Genomic DNA, 18218 nt, shown 5'->3' with positions numbered 1-18218 from the left:
AATAAATAGATATAAAAGATTCCTTCTCTTATAAAGGTTTTTGATTAACTGATAATAGGAATTCATTACTAACACATTTCATTAAGTTGAAAAGGAGACGGGTGGAAATCACAACTGCAGAAAACTGTTACTTGTGAAGAGTCAATAACAGGTTTCATCAGTAGTATTTACAATTAAGTAAGAGTGTGGTTATAACAGTTACTGTTTGTTGAGTGGGTAGATGTAGCAAAGTGGATGGGTGTGTCAGCCTAAGAATCATTAATACTGCATCATGCTCCAGAAAAGGTGCTGAAAATTTCCTCTCACATTTACTTGGGTGTTGAACAGCTACAAAAAGCAAGAGAACATGTCAGTGGTGGAGAGCCAAAGTTAGTTGCAAAAGTTTGTTGTTGTTGAGGAGCCATGGCTAGCTGTGTAAAAGCCACTTCAACCAGTACTGCAAAGGATTCTGCTGATGTGAATTAGCTAGTTGCAAACTTAATCAAGCCACAACCATCTGACACGTTCGTTTCCATTCTTTTCATCACCACCGCTGTATCTCACCTGGCAGACAACACACTAAGCACTTTACAGATCCTTCCTTCCCAGATAACTCTTCTCCCTCGCACACATCACCACTCTGCCAACACTGACCTAGAGATATTCAAACTAAACAATTACATCAATCTCATCAGTCTGAGAAGACTCGTAAAGGTCATTATAGTTGTATACACAGTTTAGTTCCTATCATTAGGTACACTTTGTTTTAAATCCATCAAAGGTTAAATTTACCTCTCATTCATTCAGAGTCCATCAAATATTTTATTTTCTTACATGTTTGTTAACAGTATCTTGTTACCAAAGATCATATATTTCCAATTATTTATGCCCTATTTTTTATAATAAAAATCTGTTAAGTCTTTTCAATTGTTCCTTGGTTTAGCCATTTTTCAAAACTACTGTAGATCTTGATGTGTTTTCAAACAACTTCCAATAATAATGAAGATAAGGAGAAGATAAGCAGCTGATATCAAAATCTTTCTAGTTCTATTGCCTTAAGATAGTCCAATATTCTGAAAAGTCTGGTTTTGGTCGGAAATTCACTAAGTAACTGGTTTAAAACAGCAGCTAGTGTTAAACAAGGATGTGTTCTTTCACTAAGCCTTTTCAATGATTTTGAATACACAATAATGGAAGCCATTGAATCTTTTGAAGAAAATGAGTAAATGGCAGAGAAGTCAGCAATCTCTATTTTACCACTGATATTGATTTAATAGGATAAGATGAGGAAAAACTTAGATCTAACAACACATTTTATACTATTTTAAGAAGAAATGGAATGAAAGTAAGGGCTGGTTAAAGTAAAATAATAATAACTAGCAAGAAGAAAATGAAACTAGTCAATTTTACTAAAATAGCATTTAAACATTTACAAAGAAAAGTAGCAGTAGGAGATTAAAAAATAAGTGAACTGCTGGATTGCAGCAACAGCAGAAACTTTAGCAAAATTAGACCATATTTGGAAAATAAATTGATTACAATAACTACCAAAGATCATTTTAAGAGCAATAGCTATTTTAAGTGTACTTTAGATATGTGCATCATTGACATGGGGTGTTCATAGTGAGAAAAATGTTAGGCACTTTGAAATGAAAGAGGCTCCAGAAAAATGCCTTGCATTCCATTTGTAAAATATTGAACTATTGTAAATGTTAGGAACAAAATCATCGTAAAAACTACGAACTACAAAACTTTTCTATCAGCTTTCAAAAGACAAAATGTGAAATTGTTTGGTGACATACAATAACATCTTCTCTCTCTCTCTCTTTTCTCCCCCACTGTCCTCAACACAATGAACACTGTTGTAAAAAGGACTGGGTCTACAGATATTTTGCTAACCTTTTTCAGTTATTCTGCAAATATAGCTCTGTTATAAAAGAGCATAGAGATTCATCACTCATTTCTTTTTCTGGGTAGTAGACAAATAGGTGCCTTTAGTGAAGTTTACACTTCAGCAAGCACTCAGACTAAGCTTTTGACAGGGAGTTTCCATGACCTATCAATGCAGTGTCATCACTTAAACTTCCCCAAGATGCCCCAAATCAGAACTAAACCCACTTCATTTCAGCCTGTATTCCACTTGTCAACTCTTACTAGCAGAAAAAGTCCACAAATTATTCTACTTCGAGACATTCTTTACTCATGCTTCACTCTGAAAGATGGTGCCCATGCATATTAACTTTCACTCTCCTCATTATTCACATCTCTCACCTAAATAGCAGCACAGTCAAGCAAATATACTGATTAAAGTCTCTGTACAACACTCTAAATCAATTCTGGTGCATCATAAGGTTGGTGTAGTTTTTCCTTTACTCTCTTCCTTCACCGTATTAATGATCTACTTGTTGTTATGTCCAACAACACTCACTCTTACACTGATTGTAATATCTGCCATTTGTTATTCACCTTCTTCAAGCAAGCATCATTCACATGCAACCTATGCACACATATCAAACCTGCACCAACTCAATGAACAGAAAGCATCCTCCACTCAGGATATACCAATCTTGTCTCTTTCAACTGCAAAAAAACACATATCAAGAAAACATGATCACATCTCAGCCCCACTTAGACATGAGAAGTATGCAGTTAGAACTCTCATGGTTGTTCCAAGTGTCAGGTTTCACTATCACCAAAGATTTCTCCTGGCAACATCACATCTTCAACAATAACTAAGACAACATTTCAAAAACTAGCGCTTCTTTTCAGGGCTAGAAAATATTAGAGCCTCCAACAATTACTGACCTTCTATGAAGCTCAGGGGAAATCCATAATGGCATATTGTTGTCACACTTGGGATGGTGCTACTACTGTACCTAGACATCTTAGACCATGTCTACAGAAAGGCTAGTTGAATACCTGGCATAAAGCCACTCAGATATGCACCAATCTCTGGTCTACATACGATGTACTTAAACTGCTCTTCCTTTTCTATAATAGCCTCTGCTACTCAGATCTGGTTGATCTTCTGTCACATTCTCACATTGTGTCCAAACCCCCAGGTCCTGCATTAATCACTACACCCAGTCCTTTCTCAGCAGAATTTTGACCCTCTGGAACTCCTTCCCTGCTCATGTTTTTTTCTGCCAGTATTAACTCGCAACAGTTTATATGAAACATAGTACTGATCTTATTAGTATTGGAAAGCCTGCAAAAGCCCTGAGCACTACCTCTTCCTCCAGACCCAGTAAGTTAGAAAAATAATAAATATCTCTTGTGAATATAATAATGCATACACAAACCTCTGATTAAAGAAGAATAGGAAGGCCAAAATGGATGGCTGAGCAACAATAAGGATAAAATTAGTTGAAAGCATGAGTTCTACTGCTGATTCAGAAAGAGGAAAGGAATTTGTATTTCTTAATGTGCATTACAGCATCCCAAAGGCTATGGATTTGGACAAATTGAAGGGTGTATCCAAATAGGTACCAACAAATGTCTACAATGTCAAGACAATTATCTGCAGCCACACTTTTGTAAGGTTGTACATTGCAAATTTTTTTTCGCCACTGAATGCCAAGAAAGAATCATAGCAACTGGAAGATGAAAGAATCTGGTTTTTCTGACTTATTCTTCATCATTCTATGCACACCTTCATTCTAGAGCAGCACATGCTAAACAAATGCAATGTTGTGGTGAAGATGGTGTTTTCTTCCTTTATGAATTGATATCTGAACTATAAAGACCACATTGTTTTAATGATGCTATAGTTCATGTCTTATTTGGGATTATTTCCAACACTTGTTGAATTTCATTTGTCCTCCATTGTAGTAAAGTCAGTCTTGTGTATAAATGGAGAAACCATTCAATAGGTACTTAATGAATATCTCTTTTATATGTAGGAAATCAAAATTAATTTCAAATAAATAGCAATAGCTAATAAGTTTCAATTTACATACTCTCCATGATAGATAACTTAAAACTAGTCAAAAGAAATGAATATTGCTCAATATACAGGAATTTTAATGTCATTTTCTTTCACCATTACTATTTTCCATTATTTCTTCACTATTTCAGTACATCGCCCAATTTCTTAAATAACTTTGGTTAACATTATGAAAAGTAGATATTCACACAGACTCAGTGTAAAAAACTTCTTAGGGCTTGTGTCTATCCTCAGGTATTTAGAATAAAATATTTTTATTCTGAGAGACAATGTAAAGTTTGTAGTGTGATATGAACTAAAAATTCAGTATATCTTATCCATGTCAACATCTTGTAAAATATTGGTCATTGTTTAACAACAAATAGCTTTTAGTTGTGACCATCCTGTCTTCATTTTTGGTATATTATATCCACAGCTGAGTTATATTGGATATTGAACTAATTTTTTAAATGGTTTCATGAACTTTGAAGGAGATTAGACTGCTATTTCTAATAGTTTGAGTGATTGCATAGAAAATTCCCAGCAGGCATAAGGGAGGAGCACAGTCAATTAAATCAACATCAATTTATTTCTGTTGTTGATATTAAGAGAATTTGAATTCATAACATAGAAATAGAAAGCTAAAAACTGTAAAATATGTAGTCTGGCACTTTACTGTTTCTCTCAGCCCACTACCTTCTTTTGCTGTAAAAATATTGATTTATCATTGTGGAAAAAAGCTTCAGTTTTACAGGGAATGGAGTATGAGATTTAGAAATGTTCACACATTTCTTAAGGGCAATAACAATATAAGGGCAATAGGAAAATAAAATAATTACAAATGGAAATGAAAACCAATGTCAGGGATTGTAGCGCAGCAGGAGGACATTGTTCTTTATGGCTCTTAGATCTCTGTAAAAATATTTCGAGCATATAAAACAAATATTAAAAATTTAATGAGAAAAACTCTTTCCAGCTGCTTTAGCGATAGTGTGTGGTGTTGGTCGGACATGGTAAACTCATGCTACTATGGAAAAACAGATGTTAAATTAAAACAACTTCTGAGTCTAATGTTCAGTTTTATCAAATTCACTGCCTCCCACAAAACCAATACTGTATTATTCTTCAGCTGCTATTTATACACTGGCTATATGCTTCATCGATTTATCAGTTGTTATCATTGTATTCTAATCAGTCTCCTAACACTACTAGACAACAGATTTTGTTTCAATTAATATTATTTTAATGACTTTAAGGAATTTTCTTGTTGTTCTATTTTACTATTTTACAATTCTTTGATTTAAAAAAAAATATTACTGGTCAAAAAGGTCTGCAAATTTTCACAGTTTGTGAGCATATGATGGCAAGGAATAGCAACACCTATTAATTCTGATATGAAAATGAGATAAATAAAGATGTGTATTTTCTGTTAAATAAATGGAATACAATATATCAAATAATTATATCAGTTATAAAATAATTTAGTTAACAATGATTTTATTTTACTGCATAGAATACAAAACATAATATGGCATGCAAGAGTGCACCTAAAATCACTGTCATTTTATTCTATAAACCATCACAATGGTGAAGTATAACAGGAGACTCTCAGGGATTTTAATTATATTTAAAAATCAAAGCTGACAGTCATAGCCCAGCAACTTCAAATTAAGAACAAAAAGAAAATGACTACACTTAAATATTTTCATTTAATTGTCATAATATAATATTACTTCAAATTTTGATGATACCATCATCCTTGTGAAACAACTGTAAAGTACTTGAATATTAGATTTTATACTTGATATTCATTGATCTGTGTTCTTGTGATTACTACAGAAACTAGGGATAGATTGATAATAGTTTGTGAAGCTGTACAAGCCATGTACAGAGGTACAGTCAGCCAAGTAGGAGTAATGAGTTCAAGCAACAACAAATCTAATGTTCCATTGAAATCTAGATCTCAGCCCACTCTTACTCATCTGTCCTACCCCAGTCACAACAGAAGATTTAAAGACCTGTATAAGATTTAGAGAAGAAATTCTAGAGATGGAACAAAGACTAAAGTTTTGATAAGTAGAAAAAAGAAAGCTTTGCTATCCTCAGAGAAATGGCCAGGCTCTGTACACAGAAAAGGAGTAGGTAGAAATTCCTTATGGTGTACTTAGTGTAAAATATGCATAACCACAAAGTAATGGGACCAGGCAGGGTGAAGAGAAGACAGAGTTTGTCCATGTCAAATACCCAGGAGTAGTTAGTAATAAGAATACATGCAAAATAAATTCCTTCAAATGTTCAAAAGATTCACTAGAAGTAGCTGATACCTTTTGTTACTTAGATAGTCTACTAAGCAGTGGCAGAGGTTGTACCAAAAGCATAGCAGCCAGAGAAAAATATGAGTTAAGAAAATTTGGAGCACTATAAACCTTTGCACTATAAACAAAGAGTATCTCCTTTAGAGTGGAGGGAAGATTGTGTGGTGCATGAGTAATCTTGCCATAACTCTTTAGTACTTAAACCAGCCATATCTAGGCAAAATTTTCTATTCATTTTATGTTCAAACTGCTTCTCACACCTACCCTACACTGCCATTTTAAAAAGAATCACATAATCAAAATGTTAAAGCTATGAGGTAATGCATGATTAATTCAATGCAATGAGAATAAATAAGCATTACATTTGACAGGATAATATGAATACTAAAGGTAGTTAGAGTTCAGTTGTTGATCAATGACCTTTCCCACCATTCCTTTAACACCTGCACTAACTTGTTATGACATCACCTACTACTGCTGTTACCACACCACATTACCTACTACTGCTGACAATTCCTACCTCATCCAATCACAACTAATACAGTTGATACACAAACTATTTAAACTCTATTTTCTTTCTTTTATTTGAAAAGGGGAATTTTTCCCAAAATATTATAGGGTCAATAAATGAAAAGTAATACAATATCTTGTCTTTTTTCTTTATTTATTGACATCATCTAAAATGACTCTTCATCCACATTGCTCAAAGAGTTTTCAAACATTTATCTTACATACACATACTGCAATACTTCAAGCAAATTGCAGTACCGTTTAATTAGTATCATTATTATTATTATTATTAAGTTGGCGACCTGGCACAATAACTAGAACACTGAACTGAATGCTTAGTGGCATTTCAGCTGTATGTTCTGAGTCTAAGATGAAATTCTGCCGAAGTTGACTTTGCTTTTCATCCTTTCAGGCATGATAAAATAAGTACCTGTCAAATACTGGGGCTGATGTCATTGACCAGCCCCTCCCCAAAAATTTCAGGCCTTGTGCCTATAGTGGAAAGGATTATCATAATTATTAAGGTGGTGAATGGGCAGAATCATTACTGTTCTGGACAAAATGCTTAGTGCATTAAAGTTCCAGCTGTACATTATAGTTCAAATGTCACAATCCTTTTAGTTGAGTACTGAGGTCAATGTAATCGACTTGTCTCCCCTGAAATTTCTGGCTTTGTGCCAAAGTAAGGCAGAATTATTATTATTTTGTGATGAAAACTCACAGCTTATTTTGCTGGGTATGATAGACAGTGTCAGCTGTCCATAGCCAGCAGACTAGAGTGACACTTGTTTACTGGTCATGCTTCAAGAACCCTGCAAAGAATTCTTGCAGTTCCAAGTAATGCTGATTTTAGTAGGTGTTCTACCTTCACACTTGCATGAATCTTTTTCAGCCAAGTTGGTAGTTGAGTACTGATACTTCCAAGTGCACCAATTACTATCGGTATCAGGTCTACTCTCCTCATTGACCACAACCTTCATATTTCCCTGCTTCAAATTGTCATAGTTGTCTATTTTTACTTCTTTTTCAATGATCCTGTTGTCACCAGGGAATGCTATGCTGATTAAAATGCATGGGCCTCACTGAGTAAATGACAAGAGACCAGGGGTTGTGATTATTTGCTATACTTGAGAAGACATATTAAGCTAAGTAAAATCACCATTATCCATACATACAAGCTTGACCATTACAGGTGCTAGTGCCATGCAAAATTCCCTTGTGCCAGTGCTGCACAAATGCACCTGTGTCAGTGGAATATAAAAAGCACCCAGCACACTCTGTAAAAGTGGTTGGCATTAAGAAAAGAATCCAGCTATAGAAACCATGACACAACTGGCAATTGGAGCCTGGCCAACTGGCAATTGGAGCCTTGACCAACGCATGCCAGTATGTAAAACAGATATTAAATGATGATGATGACGATGATACACACACACAAGTTTCGTTTCCATCAATGAAATCCACTCACAAGGTTTTGGTTAACCAAGGGCTATAATAGAAGACACTTCCCCAAAGGGCCATGAATTGGGTCTGAACTGAAACCATGTGATTAAAAAGCAAACTTTTGACCACATATTCATGCCTGCACCAATTCTATATTCATTATACTACATTCTTATGTGTAAAAATAGATTTCATCATTAACAACATGGCAACCACAATGACAACTATTTCTTCGTGAACTTTACTGTGCGTGAAGGTCATATGGTGATCAAATCTCAATGTTGCATTTCTTTACAAGTCACTCCTGACTCTCACTGTAACTTTAGTAATTACCACAGGTGCCTGCATTGAATAAAAAAGTTGATGCACTCCATCTACCTTTACGAGTTCGTATCTCTTTCCAGTACTTCTATATTCACCTCAATCTTTCTCCCTTTCACTTCTTTGTCATTCTGTTCAAATATTATCATAATACTTCTCTTCTCCAAACTTGACTTCACCTACACGCAGTCACCAACCCTATACCTAGCTCCCATTTATCCATCCTTACCATTCTAATACATTTCAAACATTTTTCTCATCTTCTTAGTTTCCTCTTTCCTATTTCTGTCTCAATATTGTGAAATCGCTTCCAAATGAACTTTCTGTTTCCAAGACCTACCCCTTCCTATTTCAATGTCAACCCACCCCTCTTCCCAAACCAATATTCATGCAATTTTACAAGTCCAAAAAATCCAAAAATATAACTTCCTTGAAGCTACACAAATATTTGTCTTGCTGAAACAATGGTGAATATGCTGTAAGAAAATGAACAAAACTATTTACAAAATACTTTGTATTCAATATCAACTTGTTTTGTAATAGTGGACTGACAAACTTAGTCATAATCTTCCAGAGTGCACAAACACATTTATTAATACCTACACACAAACACACACAGTCCAATCCACTTCAAAATGGAAGATGAATGTGTTAAGAGATGATATAAAAAATGTCATGCATATTTTAAAAAAATATATGCACAACCATAAATATATATATCATCATCATCATCGTTTAGCGTCCACTTTCCATGCTAGCATATATATATATATATAAAACAGAAATATACATGTATACACAAGTGTGTATATATACGTGTGCAATGCTTCTAAGAACAGTAATCCCTCGACTATAGAGGGTGTTACGTTCCAAAAAACCCTGTGATAGATAAAAATCCGCGAAGTAGAAAGGGCGGCGAGCTGGCAGAAACGTTAGCATGCCAGGCGAAATGCTTAGCAGTATTTCGTCTGCCGCTACGTTCTGAGTTCAAATTCCGCCGAGGTTGACTTTGCCTTTCATCCTTTCGGGATCGATTTTATAAGTACCAGTTACGCACTGGTGTCGATATAATCGACTTAATCCGTTTGTCTGTCCTTGTTTGTCCTCTCTGTGTGTAGCCCCTTATGGGCAGTAAAGAAATAAGAAACAGTACTGTACTGTATATTTTTTATTATCTTTATAATTTGTATATATTTATTTTATTATAAATGCGAAACAACATCACAGAGAAATCGACGTAAGCTTAAATAATAAACTGCGATAGATGAACCGCGATATGGCGAGGGATTACTGTATATATATATACTGTTATGTACCAAGAAATATGAAGAAAAACACTTCTTTTACGAAATAGAGTAAATGCGAAAGTACCTTTAAATAATACTTCATAATATAGTAAGTTAAAAAAAAAAAAAAAAAAACTCCAGCACAGAAGAAAAGCGACAGCCATCTCAGGGACTCGAGCCATATATCTACCACACCCCGGACGGTCATATAACCATTACACTTAAACGATTCTGAGACTTATTAGTCTCAGAGACAAATTAGACGCTATTATCTTACAAGCAAGAAAGTAAGTTTAACATTTAGACCATAATTTTTGAAGCATGAAGAAATATGCAAGTAATATTCTTTTATTTACATTTGACGAATATTTGTCCTGATCTTGTTTCTTGTAAACACAACATTTCGGCTGATATACCCTCCAGCCTTCATCAGGTGTCTTGGGGAAATTTTGAACCCGGGTTCTCATTCCTAAGGTATTTTTCGATGTTGTTAATCATCATCATCATCATTATTATTATTATTATGCCCGTAGGCATATGGTTTACTGGTTAAGAACGCGGGCTACTAACCCCTAGATTCCGAGTTTGATTCCAGGCAGTGACCTGAATAATAATAACAACAACATCGAAAAATACCTTAGAAATGAGAACCAGGTTCGAAATTTCCCCAAAACATCTGATGAAGGCTGGAGGGTATATCAGCCGCAACGTTGTGTTAACAATAAACAAGATGATGACAAAAACCCGTCAAATGTAAATAATGTTCATAATTCCTCATCTCTTAAATAAAGGACTGTATTAATATTCTTTTACAAAAAATCTCGAATGCGAAACACGCCAAAAATAATAACTCACAATATTTTGGCATAAAGAAAGCCCATGGACAAGTGAAAAGATGTATAACAACCTGTGGGAATCAAACCAGGCATCAACTGTAAATCGGATGGTTATGATACCAGTTTACTGTGGGATACTATTTATAGTTACATTCGCATGCGAGATACTTGATAAAAGAAACTTATTTTCATATCTCTCAATGCTTCAAAAATTATCATCCAAATGTAAACAAACTTCGTTTGTTTACATTTAAATCGCTAAAGAAATTTGCGTTCATATTTCTTAATGCTTCAGAAACTACAGTCTAAATGTAAACAAACTCCGTGTCTCGCTCGGAAGGCTAAAATTGGAGAAGTGTTATGTTGTAAAAGTATCATGAGAGACCAGATTACTGCAGGTGCGTGGTTCAAGTCCTGTGGGTAGCTCACCAGCTTTTTTTCTATACAAGGGAACATTTAACCCAATATACCATGTGCCAATCTTTACAAGTAAATTCACATTCAAGATAATTCGTAAAAGAGATGTAGATTTAATTACTCAATGGTTCTAAAATTATGATCTAAATATAAACTTCTTTGCCTACATAAGTGTCAAATTTGGGTAGTTGAAAGTCGGGTCACCTGGGTGATCTGTTGGCGTATATAACCGAGAAACATACAATCTATATCCATATTTATGAACAAGTAGATATATACCTCTATAACAGTGCTTTTCAAACTTTTTGCTGGAGCGGAACTCCAAGGAAACATTCCACTTGCTCGAGGAACCCCTGTGCAATAATTTAATAGTCTTATGCACACATATCTGCACAGGAGACTTCAAAATTACTGCCGATTTTAGCAGTTTTGTAACTTCTTGCGGAACCCTTGTTGAAAACCACTGCTCTATAATATAGATGCCATCCCCTCTCTCTCTGAAATTATCACCATAAACCCATGCCCCATGCTGACATGGGTCGAAAGGTTTGACGGGCTCAATAACTGCATCTTGTTCTAGTGTCTGTTTTGAAATGGTTTCTACAAATGGATGCCCTTCCTTACACCAACATTACAGTGTGTACTGTAATGTGAGGTCTAGTGCACTCGTGAGGTTGCCATGCAGCTTGGGAGACTACAACCCCTGAGGTGGAGATGACTTTATGCATGAGTGGTTAAAGTATGAGAGAAGAGCCCAGAGTAAAACAAGTCTCTTACTGTAAAGAAGCTACATGGTTATTCACGTTTTAGAAAAAAAGATAGCGGGGATGATTGGGATGGAACAAGATAGGGATAAAACTGGTGGTAATAAGGTGTCTGTGTGGATCCTCAAGGTACAAGTGAATGGGGGTGAAAGAACTGGGAATGTGGGTAGGTAATGGTTGCAAGTGTTTACAGCAGACCAAGAGATGGGAAATGGGTGAGGGAATAAGTATAATGAATGAAGAATAAGTGTTGAGTAGCTAATAAGTAGGAGTGGTGACAACTATAGAGACTGGGCAGAGTGATGGATGGAGCAAATAGGAATTAAGGGGTAAAGGGTGACCAATAATGTATGGGGAAGGAGAGTAGCAAAATAGTAATAATCTTTTCTACTCTAGGCACAAGGCCCAAAATTTCGGGGAGGAGGCCAGCTGATTAGATTGACTCCAGTATGCAACTGGTATTTAATTTATTGACCCCCAAAAGAATGAAAAGCTAAGTTGAGCTCAGCAGAATTTGAACTCAGAACGTAAAGATGGATGAAATACCAATAAGCATTTCGCCTGGCATGGTAACGTTTCTGCAAGCTCGCTGCCTTAGCAAAATAGTAATAATGACAAAGTGAATACAAAGGTGTGCTGAAAAGTTCCTGGTTTTAAGTGAGTCATGAAAGGCCTGGTTGGAGGCCCGGCCTTCTGAGTTCTTTTACAGAGCTGAAAAAGACTGAAGTATCACTCCAATAAATGTATGAATCTGAGAGGGGTATATATTGAATAAAATCATAATTAAGTGATCTTCCTGTATTTTCTTTTACCCAAAGCCAGGAACTTTTCTGCACCCCCTTGTACATGAAAGAGGAGAGAGAAAGAAAGACAGAGAGGAAGAGAAAGAGATGATGAATATTTCTACAAGTTGTGAGAGTGAGGGGGTGGGAGAGCACTGCATGAGGATAGTGAAAGATGTATGGTGGTGAAAAAGGTGAGGTGTCTGTGAGGGAAGGGATCAATGTAAAATGTGGGTGGAGAGCAATATTAAGAATGAAAGATGAATATGAAGTGAAATGGCTCCAAGTAGTGAGAAAGATTAGTGGTATCAAGTAAAAGATGCAATTAGAGATGAAGGATGGTGAGTACTTTGGAGAAGGAAATTGGGCAAATGGCCCAAATGTACAGCACTTCCACAACTTGGCTTCACTAAGTTAGGTGGGTCTCCTAGAGAACCACATATTACCAGTCACTACCACAAATATACATACTCTATATTAAATCATTTAATATACAAAGGATTTGATTATGAGCTGCATTAACTTTCATGCCTTGATAGTGCAACAGTGGACGAACTTGTATAGTATGCCACATACTACTGTGCAATCTTTCAAATTCAAAATACATGCCACGTTGCATTTTGAGCCTGAAAGATTTCACAATAGTACATGGCATGCCTAGGGGGTTTACAGCAGGGGCAGTCCACCCTGGGCAGCACTTTTAAAGGGGCACCACTTTTGGGTCTGATGTAGGTAATATGTGTTTTTTGTGGGGTCCAGGAAATGGAAGGGTTACTCTGGGCAGCACACACTCTAGCTCCACTAGTGATGGCATGCTATACATGATCATCAAAAACACTAACTCCTAAACCATACACATTTCCAGAAAACTACTACTAAATCCTGTATATTAGATATTTATCTCTCACAGAATGGGATACTTTTTTCATTGATCCCACAAATAATGAAACTACACTATGTATATATATATAACTATGATGATGATAATGATAACTAATTTAAAGACAAACCACCATTCCACAACTCAATCAATGAAGAATGCGTCCAAAACCATGCTGTGAGACATATACCATACAAAATGCTAATCTAAAATTTTAATAATATATAATATTGAACAGTAAGATTATTCCAATCATATAATATCATCATCATCATCGTTTAACGTCCGCTTTCCATGCTAGCATGGGTTGGACGATTTGACTGAGGTCTGGCGAACTAGACTCCAATCTGATCTGGCAGAGTTTCTACAGCTGGATGCCCTTCCTAACACCAACCACTCCAAGAGTGTAGTGGGTGCTTTTGCATGTCACCAGCACAAGGGCTAGTTTGGTGGTACTGGCAACGGCCATGCTCAAATGGTGCTTTTTATGTGCCACCTGCACAGGAGCCAGTCCAGAGGCACTGGCGACGACCTCGCTCAAATTTTTTTGTTTTTTCATGTGCCACCAGCACAAGTGCTAGTAAGGCGACATGGTAACGATCATGCTCGAATGGTGTGTTTAACGTGCCATCGGCACGAAGGCCAGCTTGTTGCTCTTGCAACGATCTCACTCGTATGGTACTCTTAGCGCTCCACTAGCAACGTATGCTAGTCACCGAGTTTGATCACAGTGAATCCCATACAAAGAAACATTCATCACAAAAATAATAATCTAAAATCAAATAAAATATCAATTGAATAATAAAAATTAATACAATAATATAATGTATAAAAGTAAGTACATTGACTACATACGTTTCATGGCTGAATTAGGACTATAAAAAATCATTTAAGAAAATGAATAAAATTTAAGAATGAATAATTTTTACTTTTACAGATTGATATAAACCCTCTCAATTCTGCAGTCAGCAACCTCCCCCCACCTTTCTCCCAATCTGCATGTCATCTTCCTATTTTCTGATCTAGAGATAATGACACCGTTCAGTCATGAATGACCATGGGATTCCATCTAGAAAGTTCCCCTCCAAGACACATGTCCAGGCAAGGTTGTTTATAGAAGACCAGCAGTCACCTATACATACCAGTCTCTCCTCTTCACACCACCGATGTTATGCAAGGGAAAGGCAAAGGCTGATACAGCTTGGCACCAGTGATGTCGCAACTCATTTCTATGGCTGAGTGAACTGGAGTGACATGAAATAAAGTGTCTTGCTCAAGAACACAATGCTTAGCCTGGTCCAAGAATCGAACTCACTACCTCATGACTGTGGGCCCAATGCTCTAACCACTGAGCCATGCACCTTATCTACATGTTTATTATACCACTGCATTCCATCCTTCAGTACTGTTGCATATCACCTCCTCCTTACCAAACCACTCCAATTTCTTTCACCTTCCCTCTCCCCAAACTGATATTTTATGATCAACCACACCTCAATCTTTGTTCCATTCACTACATTCAACTCTATACTCATCATTAACCATCTGTCATTCTCATGAATTTATCCACTCATGTATCCCAGTCCTCAGTATTTATTCTCTCTTATACTCATCTTCTAGTCCCTTGAGAGTACATTTTGATACCTTGTCAATATCATCGTTATTTCATTCCAGCTACTCCAACCCTATGCAATGCAAGGCAGCCATATATTTCTTCTATAGCAAGATACTTGTTACTGTCCCTTTATCATAATTTAGCCTCTCAATACTTGGTATAAAGCCATCTCCCTTGCCACAACCCCATTCAGTCAAGAGGCCATTTTCTTTGTCCTGCAAGTTATTTGACAACCTCATTAGTCAGTCATGAAAAGAAGCATCTAGTACGCTTTGTAAGGTAGTATATATGAGGATGAGCATCCAGCTGTAGATGTTGGAGTTTCATGCAGTCCCCTGGTTCATTGGATCTAGTCAAACCCATACTACATATGATGGTGATAAAACTTCATCTGTGTAGCCCATAATATAAGTTGGATTCAATGAGTTCAGAAGAAAGAACTTGATATCATATTGCATCAAGCAATTTTATTAAGTAGTGCTATATTAACTAACAGTTTGCTGTTTTTAAAATCAGCAGCTGTGGCTACAATTAAGAGAATATGAAATACTTTGATAAAGGCTTACCTATACAGTGTCTCTCAAGAAGACCTTTATTTTTCAAGTCTTTTCTCTTTAGTTATAAATATGTACCATGAAGAAATAGTTTGCAACTGTGATTAGTAGGAACACTTTATATTGGATTAATGAGTTAAAATTTTACTAGGGATGAAACATTACATACATTTGAAAGATGGAAATTCAGTTAGCATCATTCTAACCTGCCTCTCTATGAGGAAAACATACAATGACATGCTTTTTTTGGAGTCAGCCTAAATCAATTATATCTTTCTCAGCTGAAGTTGAGATGTTAAAGTTTGGTGCTACTAACAAGTAATAAACTCAACTTATGGTATGGGTCTGTTTGAAGAAATAAATCCTTACAGCACTAAAAATGTCAAAACCATTTCACTCTTTTGGATCCACTTAAGTTAGTTAAGAATATTTCATGACAGGTGGCACGTAAAAAGCACCCACTACACTCACGGAGTGGTTGGCGTTAGGAAGGGCATCCAGCCGTAGAAACACTGCCAAATCTGACTGGGCCTGATGAAGCCTCCCGGCTCCACAGACCCCAGTTAAACTGTCCAACCCATGCTAGCATGGAAAACGGACGCTAAATGACGATGATGATGATGATGATTACAAGACTGAATCAACTTAGCTTAACTAATAAAATTAACATCAATCAGATGACCTAGAAAAATGTAAATCTTTACTTTGACAATGCTTCATGTCATTACAGTTTAATTTCCTCCTAAGCAAGCCAGATCCAATCAGCTCAACACTATCTTTAGATAATATATACCACAGATCTTTGCTCTAACAGCATAGTAGATGGGAAATGGATTTAAGTTTAATTGTTAATACATGTTTCTTTGGAGTAGCATGATTTATTAGTCATATAGATATCAAAATAAACTATGTATCTATTTTGTCAAGTAAGGACAGCATACCCTACAATAAGTAACCTGGATCTACTTGTGATGAGAACAAATCACAGTAATCTTAATATACTGAGCTTGGTGAGGAATATACAATCTGGATCTACATATGAAGAGAGCTTACCACTGTGAGCCAATTAATAGTATTTCAGAAAATATTTTCCTTGGATGTTGTGCTCATAGGCGATTTGAGAAGTCCAAATAATAATAACTTATACATACTGTACAAACTTTGTAAAGATTGGATCTAAAGCTAACATGTCAATAATTTTTAGTTAGAATTATCAGACATACAGTTCTTCCATCTGTTTCATGTTAATGTTCCAAAATAATTTTAGATATTGGAATCAAGAAACATATAAGGTTTAACAAGTCAAAATGAAATAATAGTTAGTTTCTCTTTGATAAAAAGAAGTCTTCATATCAAAAGGGACTAATCTTTTCGTACAACCCACATAAAATAAATACTGCAAATTTTGGTAAAATATATGAAAACATGAGTCTTGTGATACTTGGAAAAATTTTTACAGTGTGCGCGCGTGTCAGGTGTTATAGATGTGGATGTGTGTGTGTGTGTAAAAATTTGTACATAGGCGTGTATGTGTAATGTTCGAAATCAAATTTATTTGAGAAAATATAGTAAATGTTAACAGTCTGAAGAAATGATTAAGGTTGTGAGGTTTATGCCTTTCTCAAGAGTATGAAAGATGTCAGTGATGATTCTGACACACAACTCCTTTACTAAAAAAAGATATAAAATACACAGGTGCGATGCTTTATTTATTTATTTATTTATGTGTGTGGTAAATCGAAAGATTACCATATATGTTGAATTTTCTATCACGGAACAGTACATCATTATATATATATATATATATATATATATATATATATATATATATGTATGTATGTATTGCACTAAATATGGAACACTGGAATATTGTAAAACAGCCAGACTTTTGACAACGTGCATAACTTATAACACAGGTTTATCAAAAGCTTAAAAATTAAAGCCCAACATTATAGTAGATTTAATGCAAAACAAAAATAGTTCTTTTAATGTATGGAACGAGTTACTTCTTACAGTGTGAATTAATTAAAAAAATTCTTACACGTTAAGGATTTCTTTTTAAAAACTCAAAGATTCGAAATAATAATATTAATACAGAACTTATAAATGTTTGATTTTGTTTACATTTTCATCGATTTTCATGAAGCATGAACATTTTTGACTAAGATTTGTGATTTTTTATGTTTTTGATTTGTTGGAAGTGATTAAGAAATTTTCGGTGAATAATAACATCGATTTACCATAATCTTTCGAATTTCATTGAAAACATATTAACAAACAAGGCATATTAAATGGCATGGGATTCAGTGGGAGAGTTTGAACACGTCCAGTGAGCAAAAAGTTAATATAATAAAACCATAAATATGTGGAGATATTAGAGTCTATGCGGAGTGCAAACAAGAAATAGAATATATATATATATATATATATATATATGCACACACACACACACACGCACGCACAAACACAATAAATGTTAATTTATTAATGCTTACTAAAAGAAAATAAAGCCTCTTCGTAACATTTAAAAGCAGACAGTGTAGTTTTATCACCTAGAGACAGAAATAATAGTTATAACAGATCGGTAAGTT

At 35.4% G+C, this 18218-nt stretch overlaps 1 protein-coding gene across 3 annotated transcripts in view; it reads right to left on the bottom strand.

Annotated features, from left to right (window-relative positions):
* LOC115209960 (mRNA-decapping enzyme 1A-like) overlaps positions 1-18218 on the bottom strand; it is a 369797-nt gene that overhangs the window by 350683 nt on the left and 896 nt on the right. The window lies entirely within an intron of this gene.

This window comes from Octopus sinensis, linkage group LG3 (genome assembly GCF_006345805.1).
Source record: "Octopus sinensis linkage group LG3, ASM634580v1, whole genome shotgun sequence".
Taxonomy (NCBI): Eukaryota; Metazoa; Mollusca; class Cephalopoda; order Octopoda; family Octopodidae; genus Octopus; species Octopus sinensis.
Note: the sequence above shows the minus strand (reverse complement) of the source record. Positions and strands in the feature narration are given on the sequence as shown.